The sequence below is a fragment of the Anser brachyrhynchus genome (assembly GCF_964034855.1).
Source record: "Anser brachyrhynchus genome assembly, chromosome: 8".
Lineage (NCBI taxonomy): Eukaryota > Metazoa > Chordata > Aves > Anseriformes > Anatidae > Anser > Anser brachyrhynchus.
The window spans coordinates 16,562,662-16,580,594 of record NC_137702.1 but is presented as its reverse complement, the minus strand read 5'-3'; the positions used below and the strand labels follow the sequence as shown (position 1 = coordinate 16,580,594).

The following is a 17,933-nucleotide window of genomic DNA, read 5'->3' as shown; positions in this document are numbered from 1 at the left end:
GTCACCGGCAGCCGGCGCCTCCCGGGGGGGGGCGGCCCGCGGCCCGGCGTGAGGCGGCCGGGAGGGGTCCGGCCGCGGGGCGGGTGGCGGCGGGGGGAGCTGGGCGAGGCCTCGGCCTCGGCCTCCGGCGGGGCGGCCTGGGAAGGCTGTGAGGAGAGCGGGCTGGCAGCGCGCTGACAGCGGCGAAGCGCCTCAGAGGGTGACAATTGGAAACACAAACTTGCAGCCCGGCGGTTCACAACGCGGACTGCAGGCTGCTGCTGGAAGGAGCGGCGTGCTGGAAGGGACTTCTGCCCGGCGCTGCCAAGGAGGATTTACGGCTCTGGCAGAGCCGGGACGGGACCGGCTCAGCATCAGAGGGAGGTGCTTGCTTTTCCTCCGATGACTTGCCCCGAGCCTTAGGGATAGCGTGTGTATCCCCGCAGGGACACGCAAATATGTAAACACGGAGAAACTCAAATATATAACCCCCCTGGGGGGAGTTAATGGAAACAAATACGCCATGAGGCATCACAGCTGTCTTACTGCAGAAACGCTAACTGGATCGGGATGTGGACCCGGGGGCTGCTGCGGGGAATTCTGGCTTCGCGTCCTTCTGAGCCATCTGCTTCGGGGCTGCTGAGGGCAGGCGCAGGTTCCTCATCCGGGAGCCGCTGATGCGATTTATAGCAGTGGAAGTTCAGCTCATCGTCCGACCGAAGCGTTAGCTTAAGTGCTTCGCTGCACAGGGCCGCTTCCCTCAGCCGAAGCCCCCGGTTGGGTTGTGTTTTCTGAGGAACCTCAAGAACCAAGGGGCTGAAGCTGGCGCAGCTCCCTCCTGGTCCTGCGGAGCCGCCAGCCTAAAAGATTTCCGCAGTAATTCACCATTATATAATTTTAATGCTTGTCCCCAGGCACCGGGGGATAGGGCAGAAGATTAAAACAAATGAGCAAGATTTCCGTACGGACAAATGCCCTGGGTTTCTTTTTTGAGCTAAAGAAACCGTTACCGTGACTGCTGCATTCATTTTCTTTTTATTGGTTTCTTTCCATTACTCTTAACTCCTGGCAGCAGCTTAAGAGAATCCCTCCCTGTCCTGGATGGTTTCTTCTTTCAGCCATCTGCAGTTGTTCTGTTCACCCTTTCGTCATCACTTCGCTCATTTAGTCTTTTCTCATAAGGCAGTCCCTCCCGTTACCTAATCACATTGCTGCTTTTCCCTGAAGTCCCTCTCAGTTGCTCATTTATTTCACAGTGACATGGTGGCCAGTAAGCCTGCCATTGTTAACGTTTCCTGTTGTGGACTTTTGGGCTATTTTTGTTCGGAGTTGCTGATGTACTCTGAGCGCTGAGCTAAACTTCCCGAAGAAGAATAATCACAGGCAAGGTCACTGATACTGCAACAGAAAAGACAGTCCATGGATAATTACACCCGGTGGGATGGAGGCTTAGTGCGCTTCTGCTGCATGAGCTTTTGGTGGGAGAAGGCCCAAAATTCACATCTGAAATTATACACATTCCTTTGCTACCTGCAAAAAAATGTGTAATTTATTTGGAAAGTTCCCCCATTGTTTTAAGGCCATCCAGGCAGTTGAAGCCTGAAGTCCTTTGGGGGTCTTTATTTTACTGAAAGCATCATTTCTACCACAATGAAACAGGATTCAACCATGTGTGTGACTGCAAGTTTGCTTGCTTTGATTTCAGATAGCCTCTTTGTTTTCCACTGACTCCAAAGGAATGTGGGACAGGCCACCTAAGAAATGCCATTGCTGCCGACTTCGTGCATTTGCCTTTTTTGTCAATTGGCCTATTCTATCATTCATATTTTACAAATTCCGGAAGTGTTATTGCTGCTACTGTGTGCTGCCTTGCAGCATTTACACTGCAACAAAACCAGTGCAGCACTGGTTTGCTCCGAGTTAAACCCACGGCCGACCAGCCGGCCGCAGGGACAGCCGGCACCGTCAGCCCTCACCCCGCTCAGCTACACACGGTCTGACTCCTTGGCCTGATCCAGGGTCGGGATGCGCAGTGCCAGCACAGCATCTGCTGGGATACAGCCCTAAATTTCCTATTCCCCCTCAAAATCCCCAAGCCTCTTGGCTCCCGAGAGCAGCCCTGAAGTTGGGGACAAGGGGATGGTGCCGCTCAGAGCTTGGCAGATCCCATCTCCCCTCAGCCTCAGGAGAGAAACTGGGGCAGGAGAACAGGGGCTAGAGTGCAAGAGCTTTGACTATACTTGGAAACAGACCCACGATGAAAATGCTTTCCATCAGTCATCTCTTTCCAACAACTGTTGAAAACAGCATAATCTGCTAACACAGAAAGCTAAATTGCTTTCAGACAAAGTACTGAAAAATTACTTCTGTGATTTAACTCGCGTCCAAGCTGCAAGCTCTGACAGCTCTAGTGCTTCTCAGCTACTTGAAGTTTGTCAGTTTATCTTTTCCTCTACTTTGCTCTCCTCCAGATTTACATTTTAACCCTTCTCCCTCCACAGCAGTGTTTTTGAAACACGACTTAGATTTTACACCACCAGATGCTTAAACAACAGCAATGTCCTGGAAATGCAGACTTTTAAAATAGATCACGTGGATGCTATGGATTGAATCCAGGTAGGAGAAGCAAGGCTTCAGAGCAAGGTGAGTAGTATGCTACCATTTCTTAAGCCTGCAACATTTTTATTTATTTATTTTTTTTAACATATTAACAGCTACTTTAATCAGAAGGAAAACACAAGAGGATTTTTAATCTCATGGACTCTTTTGTTGTTCCTAAGTAAAAAGGAGCCACATTCAGCACTACTACAATTACAGTGAAAGCAGTACAATTATGTCAGGGAAGAATTTGGCCTAACTAGTTCTCTGTGGAGTGCTGTATTGACAGCACTCCCCATGTACCTTATATTGTTCAGAAAACAGAGAGCAAGAGACATGCCAAAAGAAACAGGACTAACTCCCATTTTCTGACCTTTGGCTGAACTGGAGCTCCTGGATTTGAAAGGCGCCTTACCTCTGTTAGGCTTCTGATCGTTAGGTTTTCTTCAGTGATCTGTCTGCAAACTTCTTGACTGGGGAGCCGTGCAGCTACGCTCGGTACACCTCCTGCAGCTCTGAGCCACGTGCTTCACAGGATGCAGCACCTTATCATCTAATTTTAGAGGTGATGCAGTAAGGGGGGGTAGCTCACAAAAGGCAGGAGGGATGGAGCCCAGCAACCAGAGCTCAGAACAAGCACTTTATAATTGCTAAACACCGCTATCCAAACAGTGGCTGTTCTTATTACTACCAGTGCATCTTCATTGGTGTGAGCAAATAAGCAAGCAGGAGCAAGGACATCTTCTGGGGGAGGATTTTAGGACGAGGGGTAGCTGGGGCAGCCCGGACACCTTTGGCTGCCTAAGGTCCTGCCTCACAGCCTTCCCCTAACTCTGCCCCCTCTGACGTTCCCTGCTAAACTGCTCTAGTTGCTCTCACATACGCACTGGTTTTTTTTCTTTTCTTCTATGGGCACCTTCTCTTACCCTCATTCACGCATCAGACGGCTTAACTCAGGTGATCACTTTTCTCTTACACTTGGTTTTCTCAACAGCCTCCTACCCCTCACAGAAGCCAGACCACGATGCTCACAGAGCCAGCCTGCTTGTAACCAAATTAACGCACAGAATATAAATTAGTACAAAACGGCTCTGCTTAGAGGGGAGTGTCTGTTTGTCAGAACGGTGACATACCCTGACTGGTATCCTGGTTGTGATGCTCTATGGGACTGAATCACTGGCTCCGTGGCACACTCCCCTGGTTTACATCACGGAAAGAGGTAACAGACTGGCAGTTATGGTACACCCTGCATCATGCTTTGTGCTTGGATCTTTCAAAGATGAACCCATTTTTTTCTTGTGACTAGACCTCAGCTTGCATTTTTTTCCCTATGCCCCCCCCCCATGAAATTCCACTGTCAGACTGCTCATCTTTTTGTCCACTCTTTCAACAGTTATTTGCAGATCTTTTACTGCTAGCAAATCTGTGTCAATAAATAAAATTAAAAACAAACAGTGTGCTCTCAACGAAAATATCCTCTTACACATCTAACAATGATAAAGTAAACATTTGAGAAACAGGTCCCTGAACTTCTGTGGTATTTTAAAAGACATCTCAAAATAAACAAAAAGAAATGTTTATTGATCATCTGGAATTTTTAATTTCCTATTTTGCATGGGAACCTGAGTAATCAGACATATGGTATGCTTATTAGCCAGGAAAGGGTCAGGATTAGAACAGACTCTCAGAATTAGAAAGTACTAAAATATAGCAGCAATCTTGGCTGCCTAAACTTCAAATAAACAATGCTTTGTGTTAATCGCTGGAACAGATCAACACTGAGAAAAAACACAACTAAATGATTCCCTGAAATTTGGTGCCTGACAGGGGAGAAGGCTTGGTGGACTGGGGATGAGCTAGTCAAGTTACCCGCAAAGGTGATTAGCTGATACAGACATAGCTAGTAAGGAACAAAATGTGAAGTGTTTTTTGGTGGCTTCTCTGTGAGCTCAGGAGCTCTAAGAGCCATGGGATTCTGCATGGGATGCAGAAGTGTCAGGTCAGATAAAAGCAATCACATCTTGGATTTATAATGCCACTGAGATACTAGGCACTAAAATTATGTTCTGGCACAGCGTGGAAGCACAGCTCTCAGGCCATCCTGCTGCCAAAGGAGGCACAACAGAATGAAAACCTCCCCATCACGCTAGCTCGATGCCAGTGATTCTTTAAACCAGTAGTGTAACAGCAGAAGACAGGTCCCAACATTTTCCTGTGTCATTAGACGAGGCCCTCGCACCAGATGAACGGATGCATGCTTTGCTGCCTGCATATGACACAGGTCCAGGCCTACACTACTTCCAGCAGAGGAAGCCAGCATACATCCTGTCATGGGCTTTGTGCTTGTTCATCACTGACAGTTGCTTACGTGGAATGCATCTGACCCCACTCCAATTATTAATGTTCAGACTTGCCCATATTTCAGCGCACACAGTAAAGAGGTGTTATTCCCTGTGTTGTTTTTCAATCGCAGTTTTGAGCCTTGTACTTTACTACAAATCAATTTGAATCCAACTCTTAGGAAAAAAAAAAACAAACAAAAAACTTAAGTTCACAACTTCAGCTCTGGCTATTTCATGCTTCTTCAGGAGGGAACCAACCCAGAAGACAGAATACTCCATTGTTTCAGGACTTCGGTAAAAAAAAAAAAAAGCCCCAGTGGGCAGAGTCTCTGAAGAGGGTGACTGCACAGGAAAGTGAGCAGCATTAGGGAACTTGTAACAGCCTTTCGACATGAGTGGGCATCAATACAGCAACCTGTAGACAACACAGTCAGTCAGTCCAACTATTCAGCTGCCATACACAAGACACGCACCTTCTTTTTCATTTTCACTTTCTCCAGGTTGTTAAAGGTTGGCTCTCCACTGCGACTACACCTGATTCAGCTACATCAGCAACTCCACGTTCAAGTCTGTCTTTACCTCTAGAAGTGCTTTTCAGTCCTCTGGGCCCTGGCTATGAGCCGTTCACACAGTTGAAAGTGTGCAATCCAAAGGCTTCACTCTTCCCTTCTCTCAGCTGTTAGCGTTCCTGGTGGATGCAATTTGCAGAGTTGTCCAAACAGTCCAGGTTACACTGCCAGAAGTCTGTATCTGTATGAACAACTATCCCACCTAAGTATTTAGAGTTAAGGCTGTACGTATGTGGGTACATACATGTATGCTTACTAAAACAAGCCTGCGTGCAGCTGAGATGAGAGAGAGGATTGCTTCTTGTACCACAAACTTAAGGAGATGAACCCAAGCTAGCTGCTGGCTGGGCTGTATACAGTAAGATGACTGTTCAGCAAAAGGCTACAGATGTGTTTATACCAGAGACCTTTAATAGCCACCAGACTACGCAGTAGACAACTTCCCCTTTAGATTGGCTAGTAACAATTTAAGAGACTGAACCGTGCATTTTTCTCTGCCTGGCTTCATCTGCTGTATGGCACTTTTAGAGCGCTGCATATGACAAACCTTCCAGGAATCCCAAACGCAAATGGAAGCTCCACTGAATCATTTTAAGCAGCTGAAGAACACCATCAGCGAGGCCACACAACTGTGTGGAATGTGATGGATTTCCAGGAATAGGATTGTTTCCCGGAGATTGTGTAAAATACAAGCAGAACCAGGGAACAAAGGTAACGCCGATGGTCTCTGCACTACGAGGCTATTTTAGTTTGTGAGAAGAAGAATGAAGAAAGCATACTTTACCAGGCTAACAGGAAGCCTTTATGTCAAAAGCAAACCATGAAATAAAACAGTACAAACTGATCTCAGCATAAGATGTTAGCTGTCCGTGACTTTATCTTATGAAATCAAATCCATTTTTAGCTTGAACTCACTGCTAATGGAAGTGTTAAGAGCTCTACGTAAATGCTTCCATCCAGCAATAATAAAGGAGTAACTGGTGGTCATTAGATACGAGGACAGAGGCAATAATTCTATATAAATAGGTTAACTCTGCCGTTCTGAAAGGAAAGAACAGTGCATCTGGGGGTGCAAAAGCAAGAGGAGACATCCATTCAGGTTCATGAAGAAATCCATTCTGCTGCCTTGATTCATGCTGACTAGAAACTACTCTGAAGCAGCGGAGAAGCAGAGCACTGTCAAAGCAAAGTACCACACAGCACGAGCAGGAGCGTGGCCTCTGGATATAATGAATGCAAACCTCCCAGTCAAAGCCTTCTGCTCTCTTCCTTCAGGGAACCTCTGCTCCAACATGCCGGAGGAAATCTTACTTTTAAATAAGGTCAGTCTCAGAGGTGCAAATCTAGTATGTTTTCAACCCCGGAAATATTTGCTTCTCAGCTTTATCAAGCACAGCTCAGGTCCTGAAACTGACTACTGGTGAGTAAAGATTGCAGCTTCTAATAAGAAATCAAGTATCAAATCCAGGTGACTTCATGCTTACTGCACAGTGCTTGCATACTGCAATTTCTGATGGTCTTTTCACCATATACAAAGATGCCTGTTTTTCTGTTGTTACTTTTTGGTCCAGCACAGAGAGAAGCAGGAATATGAAAACCCACTTACATGAGTCCAAGGATATGCAACCAGTTACAGACAGCTTATTGATGTTTAAGCAGCAAACAGAGACATGATACTACAGTTACTTTTCATATCTATGTATTGCAAAGAACAGCCTGTGTCCACACAGCTAAACTCCCTTATTGCCACCACCAGGGCTAAAATCAAACTGCCAGCTGGCCTGTGCCAACCAGAGCCATGCTTGCACGCTGTTGGGAAGGATGCTGACTGGGCCAGAGCTGTGCTGTGGACAACATTACAACTTGCAGTATGGATACAGCAGATGCGAGTGCTTTGGCTTCCGCCCCAGGCCTATTTAGCTTACCCATGCACACACACGTAGCCTACACAGCTGCAGAAATATTTGCAGACATAGGAGGGAGCAGAAAAAGGGCAGCAGGGCTACCTCCCTCTGCTGTACCATCAGTTTGTGCCAGCTCGAACTATTCAGGGAATTTCAGCTGCAACAACACCATATGACAGCTAAACAGCCCTCCCCCAGACTCGCATTCAGAAGAAACACAGGTGTCAGTCTACGAAAGGTGATGCACCAGAAAACAGGAACTGAACATTTCCCACCAGCACCTACACTTTGCCATCACATCCACAGCATCTCTCTGGCATGGACTTCAGTCTCCTCATTGCTGTGGGACTCCCCCCATGCAAGGCACCACCATGCAAAGATCCTGAGCTAGTCCAGATGAGCTGGAAGCACTGTCTGGCACAGCCCAGGGCACAGCTTGTAGCCCAGAAGCAGCAGAGGTGCATTAGCTAAGAATGAGAAAACAGGACACAGCACCCTGGTTAGGACGGAGGGCAGTTTGCATTCCCTCTCCTGGCAAGTCTCTTGACTGCAATTAGGAAAACAACTCCTATAAGAAAAAAAGTGTTTGTAAAGTACTGTTTTTGTTCTTTTCTTTCCAGTGTAAGAAATACCAGCTTAAGTTCCATAAATTTGTCAGGAACACCACACTTTTATGAAAAAACATGAACACAGTAAATTATGACCAACTTCACAATAAAAGGAACAACAACAAAAACCCTGCCTAGGTAAGGCCTTGAAAATTCCACTCAGGCAACCTCATTCTTTGCCTTTTTAGGCAGGTCAACCCTCCCTTCTTCTCCCTCACCTTCAGTGTTCCTCTTAGACCTACCAGGGAAAGTTATAAGCCAAAAGCAGTTTTTGTACACAGAGATGCACACTTGAAACTCTGATCCATGTTCTCCATAAATATGTTGCATTCTTCTACCTCTTCCAGAATTTATTAGATGTGCAGTAGATGATTCAGACCAGAGAATACTGCATTCATAACAGATAAGAGTTTCTGCAGATTTCTTAGGATGAAGACTATTTATTTCATTTCCACAGGAAATCAGGTAACAAAAAAGCATTAAAATAATGTGATTTGCGTCATCCCCTTAATAAATACTGAATGCACTAGTTGATTTCAAACAAATGCAACAAAAGAATAGAAATCTCAAATAAACTGATTTCCTTTGAGTTGCATGAAAATATGCAACTGGATATGTAGGGGACAAAGATCCTGCAAGTCCTCCAGCCAAGAAAAAGCCTGCAAGATGAGAACACAGCAGAAAATCTGGAAGAGGGAGGTCACTTTTAAATACTCTAACTATGAGGAAATCTTCAGGGACACTGATCTGTAGGCTAGGCTTCTTTCCTTCCGCTGTTTGTTAAATGATGCAGTTCTGGGCTCTTCCTCCCTCATTTCAATTTTCTTAACTTCATCCAGCTATGGAGCAGTTAGTCAGAGACTTCAGAAAGAGCCTGCATGCTTTTCCAAGCTAGAAACAGTAAAAAAAAAAATCTCAAAGAAGGAATGCAAAGATAACACTTCTGCATCTGGAAAATTTTTGGGATCCCCAGGAGTTCTTATGATGCTACATTGTGCTGAAAGGAATCCCTGGCTACACGTATTAGCTGGGAGACCCCACAAATATGACACACAGCAATGGCCTCAGAAAAAGAGTTTTCTTCACTGCTCTGCCCTGTTGGCTTTATCACTGTTCCAAAGCACTCACCAAAAGCAACCTCAGGCTCAAACGAGCAACACCCTTCAGCTTCCCCCACCCCTCCTTGCTCCTGGTATCCCTAAAAAGCCCACACTATAAGAAATGACTATCTGCTGTCTTTACGCCTTCTCTCCTCTTAACCTCGAGCAGTGGCAGAATCAATAACATCCTGTCATGAACATCTAACATATAGAAGCATGGACTGCTACAAGACATTGTCCTTTGATTGTGTGTGAGTTAGTGCTCTATTAGGAGATGATAATGTTGACCTCTAGTGACTAGTCTGGGGATACCTGGTGACACGATTACAGCAAAATGTTTCTGCGAACAGCTAGCCAAAAATTTCACTGAAGCTGGCACAGAAGAAAAGTCATCCTCCTCATGCAGATGAGTAATTGCACATCCCTTTGATGGAACAGAAACCCCCAGCTGAAACAATGAGCCCAGAAAAGCTGCTACATAGTATAAATTATGCATGCACAGATATATTTGAATACAGAACAATGGTGCACAGATGCCTTCAGCTGTACAATGGCTGCAACCATGAGAGAAAAATGCACTCAGTGAGAGGACTAGACAAAGCAGTCCCCAGAGACAGACACTGTGGTATAGTTTTAGAAGAATATCAGCGGGTGAGGAGTCAGCTAAGGAAGAGACCTGACATGAAACTGGTGGATTAATCCATTTTCCAAAACACAGAAATGAAGCAGGAGGAGGTAACTGTGACTTCCTGTAAAAAGCAAGACAGCAAGGGAACGCTTCTGTTTCTTCTATCTCTTACCTGAAGTAACCTATTAGATGCAACATTTTTCCAGATTATTACTAACAGAAAGTAGTTAGACATAAATACTGGACATCAGCAATGTATGCACTTGTTTTTTCAGCCTCATCCATTCTGCATAACAGGACTACTTAATTACGTTTGAAAAATCACGTACAGTATGTTATGCTGCACATTCATAATAAATATTAAGAAGTACAGAACACAGATTTCTTTGGAAGTTACTCAGATCTTAGCCACAGTTTCAAAATAACAAGTACTCTATTTTCCTACTACTTCTAAAGACATGAAGGAAAACACTCTTCTCAGGAAAGCCATTCCAAGCATACCAAAAAAACAGCAGATTTTCAGGAAAAAGTTAAAGAAAGAGTATAGGGAAGGAAAAGACACTCCAAACTAATGACACAGCAAAGTGGCATACCGACTATCCAACAAAAGGAAACAGGTGAGTAGAGCGTGCTTACCAGTAACAATTCTGACATGGACTTGAAGTAGGGAGAAAATCTAGTTCCTCCTGAATTAAAGGTAGCTGTTTCTCAATGGAAAATCACTTTTCCCATTTTTTGGAGAACTTATACAACTTTTCTTGTAGAGCTTAACATCCATCTTAATATCACTGTTTACTTGCTTGCACTAATTAACTCCAAACTGGGCGAAGACACCCTGCTAGCCAGCAAAAAGTAAACTAAAATGCACATTTTGCCACCCAAATACATAAGATTATTTTTTGTGTGCTATTTGGGTATTGTGTTTGCTTTGCACACAGTGGTTAACTGGCAGCGTGAAGACGAACTGGTACTGCCGTGCCCCATAAATGTTCCATTCTCAGTTTTCATGGCTTTGCTCTATAATGCAGCAACTTGAAGACTGGGGTGCGTTTACATCCAAACTTCAGAAAGATTAAATTATAATTTGCATCTGCTTCAATTATTTGCATTGAATTTACTAAAATATTTTTAAACTGTCTTTTCAAAGAGATCGTCCATGCCTGGAAGCATCTTACTGTACCAATTCAGTCACGTGATAGTGCCGACAGAGGGAGACAAAGAGCAAGCTATGCCTCAGGCTGCATAAAGCACGGGTAGGACTGAAGTTTTACAATGAAATGCCTCATACAGCATTTAAATATCATTTAAAAACAAAATTAAACTGTCATTTAAGTAGGGGGTTTAAAAAAGAAACAAATGAAAAACAAAATGCTAACAAGCAAGGGCACAAAGTAAATATTCTCTGCAAATACTTGTTTTTCTGGGTATAACCGATGACTTTCGAACCGTTACCTAGTAGCTTAATTTTCAAATTTTAACAAATAGTCATACACACATACCTTATATGTTTGTGCAATATTTGTAAATAACTGCAATCCTTTTGTTAGGGTTCCTCAAGGTATATTCTCTCTCAGCTGGTTACGTTCTCAGCACATGTAGCATTTGGGAGGGAAAGGCAAAGACATCACTTAGCATATCCAAATGCATTGGGTCACTAGCTGTGCAGGATGCGCATCCCACGCTTCACTGGCAATCCAATCCAATACCAGCATGTACAGCTCATGCTAACCTTCTCTGATTTTTTAGCATATTACTTTGGCTGAGAAAGAATTAAAGTAAATGTTACTTCCTTCCCACTGACCTATGGACTTGGGCAGTGTTAAATAAAGAAGCTACTGGTTTAATCTTATGAAGATGGCAAAAATAAAGCCATTAGCTAAATGAATGCTAAGAATGCAAACTGAGAAATGTTCACATCGGGAGGGACTCAGCCCTTTAACCAAAGCTTTCCCCTCCAAACAGAATTCCCCTCTACCCACCCCCACTATTCTTTGCCAGTTCGGTTCCTTCAGTGTGTACCAGGGACAACTTCCAGAGAAGTACCGGGTTTGCCTCCCAGTCTGGTTGTTTTTTACTCAATGTTCCATACTCGGAGTCAACGCTACTTAGGTCACAGTTCTACCTACAAACAATCAAAACTCACATGAACTGGCACAGCCACCAGAATAATCAGCACTACTGTGCCCCTCCCAGCTCCTTCTCTTGTGCAGCACAAGCGTGAATGTAAGCAACGGCTGGACTCAGAAGCCACGGTGATTAGCATCTCCCTGCCCTTGGCACAGAAACCAGATCACTGTTTACCTAGACACAAGGGAGATGACTTTCACTGACATCTAGAAGCTGTAAGGGATTCCTTTGTCCTATGCAATTATAACTACCACTAAAACTCACTCAAGAGTGGGCTGTTACAGAGAAAAGGCAGGGTTGAAATCAACTTGCACACAGGTTTTCCCTAAATAGAGAATTCTGAAAAATTCAAAAGGGATATTGCAACTTGAAGGAACTCAAAGCCTTATTGAACATACTAGACTCCTGCAGCACAACTTGTTTTCCTTTAAAGAAAAGGCGACAGCTTTTTCCAGGGAAGGAAGATCCCTGAAACTTGACTTGTCCTATCCTCTAGTTCCATTTTCTTGAGTCTGCAAGGTACCAGAGCAATACTCCAAGTGAAGCAAATGACTGAGATCTTGTCTGATTAAGCCTGAAGTTTTAAAAGACAGCTTGTCATGCACTATTTGCTGTTTCATTGCTGACTTGAGTACACTCAGTTCCTGTGCTTTTTCTTCTTCCCCATCTGCCCATTGCTCCAGCTTCTCACTGACAGTTGTGCATTTCCAACACACACATCTTTGATATATTAAGAACTAAGTGAGAGCAGCATAAAACATGCAGAGTTTTTCATCAAAATATCTGAAGTACCACTTATTAATTTTTATTTGTGAGCTTAACTTAAAAGCCTCCATTTTTAACATACATAATGTAACTGTATTGTAACCTAGAGAAACTAGAAGCTTGATAGAGAATTTCAGATTCCTTTGCTATGGCACACAGTGCTTTGCTTATACTCTTGATAGATCTATGTGAACGAGCAGAAAACCATTCCTTCTTCATAAACTACTAGAATTATTAAATCCAGAAAAATACACAGCTATACCTAAAACTCAGTAAATTTGGAACTGAGTTTGTACCTAAAGTATATCAAAGTTTCCTCTGAACCAATGCAGGGAAGAATGTTATCAGTTAAGACCAGTTAGTTGATTTATTTCTCAAGCTAGCAAAACCACACACACTTGGCATGAAAACAGATTTAAAACAAATAAGATTCATATGTCCTTGCCTTTGACATTGTTGCTTGTTTCTAACCATTTTTTAAAAGAGATAACTGTTCCCCATTTCCTTTTCATGCATGTGTTACGATTTATCCCCACAGAACAGACAGAAAACAAATCATTGTTTTACAAGCTCCTTTTATCAAGGCATCTTTGAGAATAACAAGGGTTATTTGAAGTAGTATGAATACCCTGAACTCCCACTGACTTCGGGTAGGAGTCAAGCTCATTCACATGAGCAGTTACTCAAAAACTCAGCACCTTACAGAGTAAATCCCTGCATAGCCATCAAGTTACTTCATGTGCTTTCTGTAACAAGACAGGCTGCTTTGAATAAAAACAGGCTGTCTCTCTTGCCAGCCAGAATAAGGAACTGATTCAGGAGTAGAAGCATCTTGCTTTACAACCGACTATCACAGGTTGCACACCTTGATCGGTCTGATTGGCTTCCCCTCATTTTCGTAAAGTTTTAGGCAACCATTGCGGCTGAGGCAATTGAGCATGTGTCATCCAATAGGATTATTTCAAGACGTGCTATTTATAAATTCTTGATAAGTTTTAAGTATCTTTTATGCTTATACTTTCCACTTCATTAGTATCTTACTTTAAGATCTTACTAAGATAAAAGAACATATTCAGTACATTACCGTCTCCTAGACACGCTTAATACTAGATCCAGATTCAATGTGAGCCCCTGTAGCCAGATACGTGTGTGCATTATAGCTCACCCACAGAAGGCATTATCATTTGGTTGTAAGAAAGTACTACAAGGAGCAGCAGCAAAGCATGATTACTTTGCAAGCAAGTGCAAAGCTGCACCCTAAGCAACCATCACAATGGGAGGTTTTGATCCTTATCCCATTTTCCTATTGACTTTGGTGCCTGTCAGACTGTAGCAAGATAATTCAGCTTGTTAAAACAGCAGAAAACTAGCAAAATAATTAATGTTTTGCTGCTACTGAGACCGCAGTGAGTTTGCAGTGACTGGCATTTCTACAGACCTCCACTACAGACAGCTTTCATCCTTGCACACTTTTCAAATACTAATCCTGTTAGTTGCTTTACAAAGTATTTTGACAAGAGCATTTGTTCTGCAATGGTCAGATATGCAAGTATGAGCGGAAAAGACAAAGGAAGTTTTAGCTGCTGCTTCGCGAAGAGCAGCACACTGTGGTACGAAATATAATAAAAATAGATTGAAAGTTATTAGAGGTTGGACAAAGAACAGATATATTCACTTAAGTGGAGGAACATAAGGAAGCCACAAGACAGAATTGTAACAGCTCAGTTACTAAACACACTAAACTGAGTTAGTGCCTAAGCCCTTTCAGAGGCCAGTCCAGCCCTGGAGTGGGCTGCTGCTGCCCCCTCCATCACCTACGCGTCCTGGCAGCAGAGGACAGGGCCAAAATCTTTGTGTAACGCCAGGACGGCGCCTTCTCCAGACACAGGAATTCCAGCGACATTGCCATGTCCTACAAGCGCACAGTGCTGTAGTATTACTGCTTGATGCTTCCTATCAGTCAACTACAATCCCTCCTCTGTTGCCAGTCCACGTTAGCTGCCAATTCCATCGTGACAGCAAGTAAGCTGCAGTCTCTGCATCTCAATTGAAATTCGCCGAGATGCACAAGCTACTGCCAACAGCCTCCACTAGGAACTAAACAGTATGCTGCAGTGACAGCGCCTGCTTTTAGCTGGCAGAAACAGCCAGATTGGAACCATTTTGATGCTAGCTGGAAAACATACTGAACTATTCACCCCACCCCCCAAAACACCCTACACACACAGAGCCCCAGAGCAAGTGATCTGAGGACCTGGAAGCCCCTTAGTTTACTGCTGCGAGTGAATGGGACCACTTTAACATCCTAGATTTCAACTAAGATACACAAATCTCCCACTGGGTGTGCAGGGTGTCAGAAGTGCAGAGCTCAACACTTGGGAACAAACAAAAAAGAATGAATCAAAGCTAAAAACACAACTTGTATGTTCAATGCTAGCTTAAACATGTTTGTATCCATTGATTAAAATAAGGTTCAGTTTGGCTTTCCTGATCAGCCATGTCTGAAACCATTCCACCATAAAACATCCAGCATTGTTCCAGAAAGCCTCAAGCACTACAGTAAAGCCAATACCACTCTCTGGGAAACAAGTTGCCATGCTTGGGCATTTGAGGGACTTGCCCACTCAGTAAGGCTGAATAAACTAAGAGCTTGGGCAATTACTAATCTCTAGAAATATCCAGAGTTCCATAAAATCTTTGATATAAGCAATCCATAGGATGCCACGCACTGCCTTCTGCTTTCAGGATTTGGGATCAGGTGCTTACTAGTAGACTCTACTTTGGCTGGTCCCATATTGCCCTCTATAATCCCAGCATTTATTGGGGTGGAAAGGGAAGAGGGAAAGATTTACTTATAAATGATTACAGAGAGAACTTTGACTCACATTCTGAAGATGGAAAGTCTGTATACCAATGATGATGCAAGTCTACTGGCAAAAAGCCCAAGCCATTAGAATATAAATAAATAAATAAATTCCCATGAAGACAGAATATGTGGATCTGAAGAAGCCTGAAACTTAATTTCATCTCCAAGAAGAAATAGAGATAGTTCTGTAAAACTGGCTAGGAAGGTTCTTATTTTGAAAGATACAAAGCTAGCAATTGAACATGTAACATGACTTGCATGCATGTTTGTTTTTGCCTCCTTTTCTTCAAAACAGAAGAGCCAAACCACGGTTTCCCACAAAAAGAAATAATAAAACAACCACCATCAGGTACCATCTTGTATTTCAAGAGATGCGAGATCCTCAAGCTCACAGAACACACAATACTTAAAACATATGCATGGCTTACTACATGCAGCATTATTTTTTGGGAAAAAGCCAAGCTGGGAAGAGAATCATTGCCTTCCCACTTCTCCCAGTACAAGTCCGGGCTGCATTCCATATTTACTGAGCTCCCAAAAATCAAACTGGGGGACCTGCAGTTTCTCTAACAACAATTAAGACACAAGTTTAGTTCTAACCAACACAAGAGCTTCTCTCCTGGCCCAGAACATGAGAACTTTTATCAAAATGGAAGAGCAGAGCATCCATTTTTTCCACACCTTCCTGAAGCAGACATGCCTACTAGGCACGTAGATACAGATAGCTGGAAGCAAACTCTTGAGCTTTGCATTAGATGCAACATCTCATTTGGGAAATAAAGAACAGTTCATAGAATTGTAATGCAAAAAATTTAATTTTTTTAAAAAAAGCATTCATGATATGGAAGGACACAATACAAAGTTCTCAAACAACACAACACAAACAACTTGAAAAGCCTTTTTTTGATTGGAAGCGATTGTTTAATACAAAGACTAGATGCCAGTACCACTTATTGTATAAAGCTTATGACAATGTATTCAGATTGATTCCCTGAAAACCACCTCTCTTTGAAGAAATACTGAATATTAAGGTCACAGCTGAAATAAATTCAAGAAATTCAGGGTTGTATGCGTCTCCGTCCTCTCTTCTAAACATTGGGATTGAGCTTAATGGTAGAAAAATGGATAATAAAGGCACACTGTGGATTGAAAGCAAGGCTAGAGATTCTAGCCTTTAACCTTTCTGGCTTTTCTCTGGATGTCTTGTAAACACTCAAACATACAGTGAAAAAATCCAACCCTCTTAAGGTGGTGCACACTGAAAAAGATGTCTGAATGAAAAAACGTAAACTACTTAAATTATAAAACATTGTTTGATACTTATGCATTTTTTTAACCATTTCCTTAAAGGACTTGAGATTACACATTACAGAAATGAAGTACCTTTCAAAGTTTTGTGTTACTTCACTCTGGCAGAACTACCATAAAATGCATACTTAAGATCATTGCTCACCTATCAGTTGTGTTGACTGTGGCAAAGGGCAGATTCACTGCTAAAAAACTGAAGTTATTGGCCAAAACCATGTACACAGTTACTTGTTTATTCAACTTTTTCAATACAGCTTTTCAATTTCAAAAAAGCTTTAAAGAAAATACTTGCCTATTTTTTCAAAAAATTACTAAGCCGCAAGTCTCAGGTGTCAAATTATGACATGAAGCATTCCCTAGTGTACTACAATTATTAACAAAGCTCCAGCCACAGGGGTGCAAATCACCATACTCCAGTTTAATCGATCACATCTACCAGACTGGCTGTGTTTGTGAACCACGTCAATTCCCACGGAACTATTACACAACTCAAACTTAGATGAAAATAGAGTTTGGGAGAGCTACATACGGTTGCTATGAAAGACTATTCAAACTGTACTGATCTGCACATAAAAACAACTAATCAGCTTACACTAACCATTTCTAGAACTACATAAAACATAATAATTACACATTTTGGTCCCTGAGAAGAAAAGTGCTCTAACTACAGAGTCTTTGGAATACCATCAGTACAGTGAATAAAGAGGTACCTCTTGCACTGCTACTGCAGAGACATCTCCTACTTCCACGCTGATCACTCACTTTTGGTATTTTCATTCAAAATAAACCTTACTCTCCACAGAAGTGGCACTGAAATGGAAGCAAGAGATGACTAGAAACAGTCTAATACTAAAACTGGCTTATCTGTGATTATTTGTTATTGCAAACTGGAATGTATAGTTAGCACACTTGATGGCAATGAAGTCTTTAAGAGCACAATTTATCACATTTATTTTACTATAACTAAGATTGTTTTTAAAAACTTTAATATACTACAAGAAGGTTTCAAATCTGTGTTTTTTGGAAAGCATGCTCTTTTCTTTTTCCAGGGGCAGAACTTCTTAAGTGAGCATAATAAATGTCTGCAGAGTTAAGTTTCAAGTACAATAAAACAGCGCACAGCAGAAAAATGAATAAAG

The 17,933-nt window shown here is 42.7% G+C and overlaps 1 long non-coding RNA gene across 1 annotated transcript; it reads left to right on the top strand.

Annotated features, from left to right (window-relative positions):
• The first annotated feature begins 42 nt into the window (after positions 1-42).
• On the top strand, positions 43-17,582 carry LOC308199214. The gene is made up of 2 exons (XR_013954497.1): positions 43-2,622; positions 3,572-17,582. It is a non-coding gene; the product is annotated as an uncharacterized lncRNA (long non-coding RNA).
• The last annotated feature ends 351 nt before the right edge of the window (positions 17,583-17,933 follow it).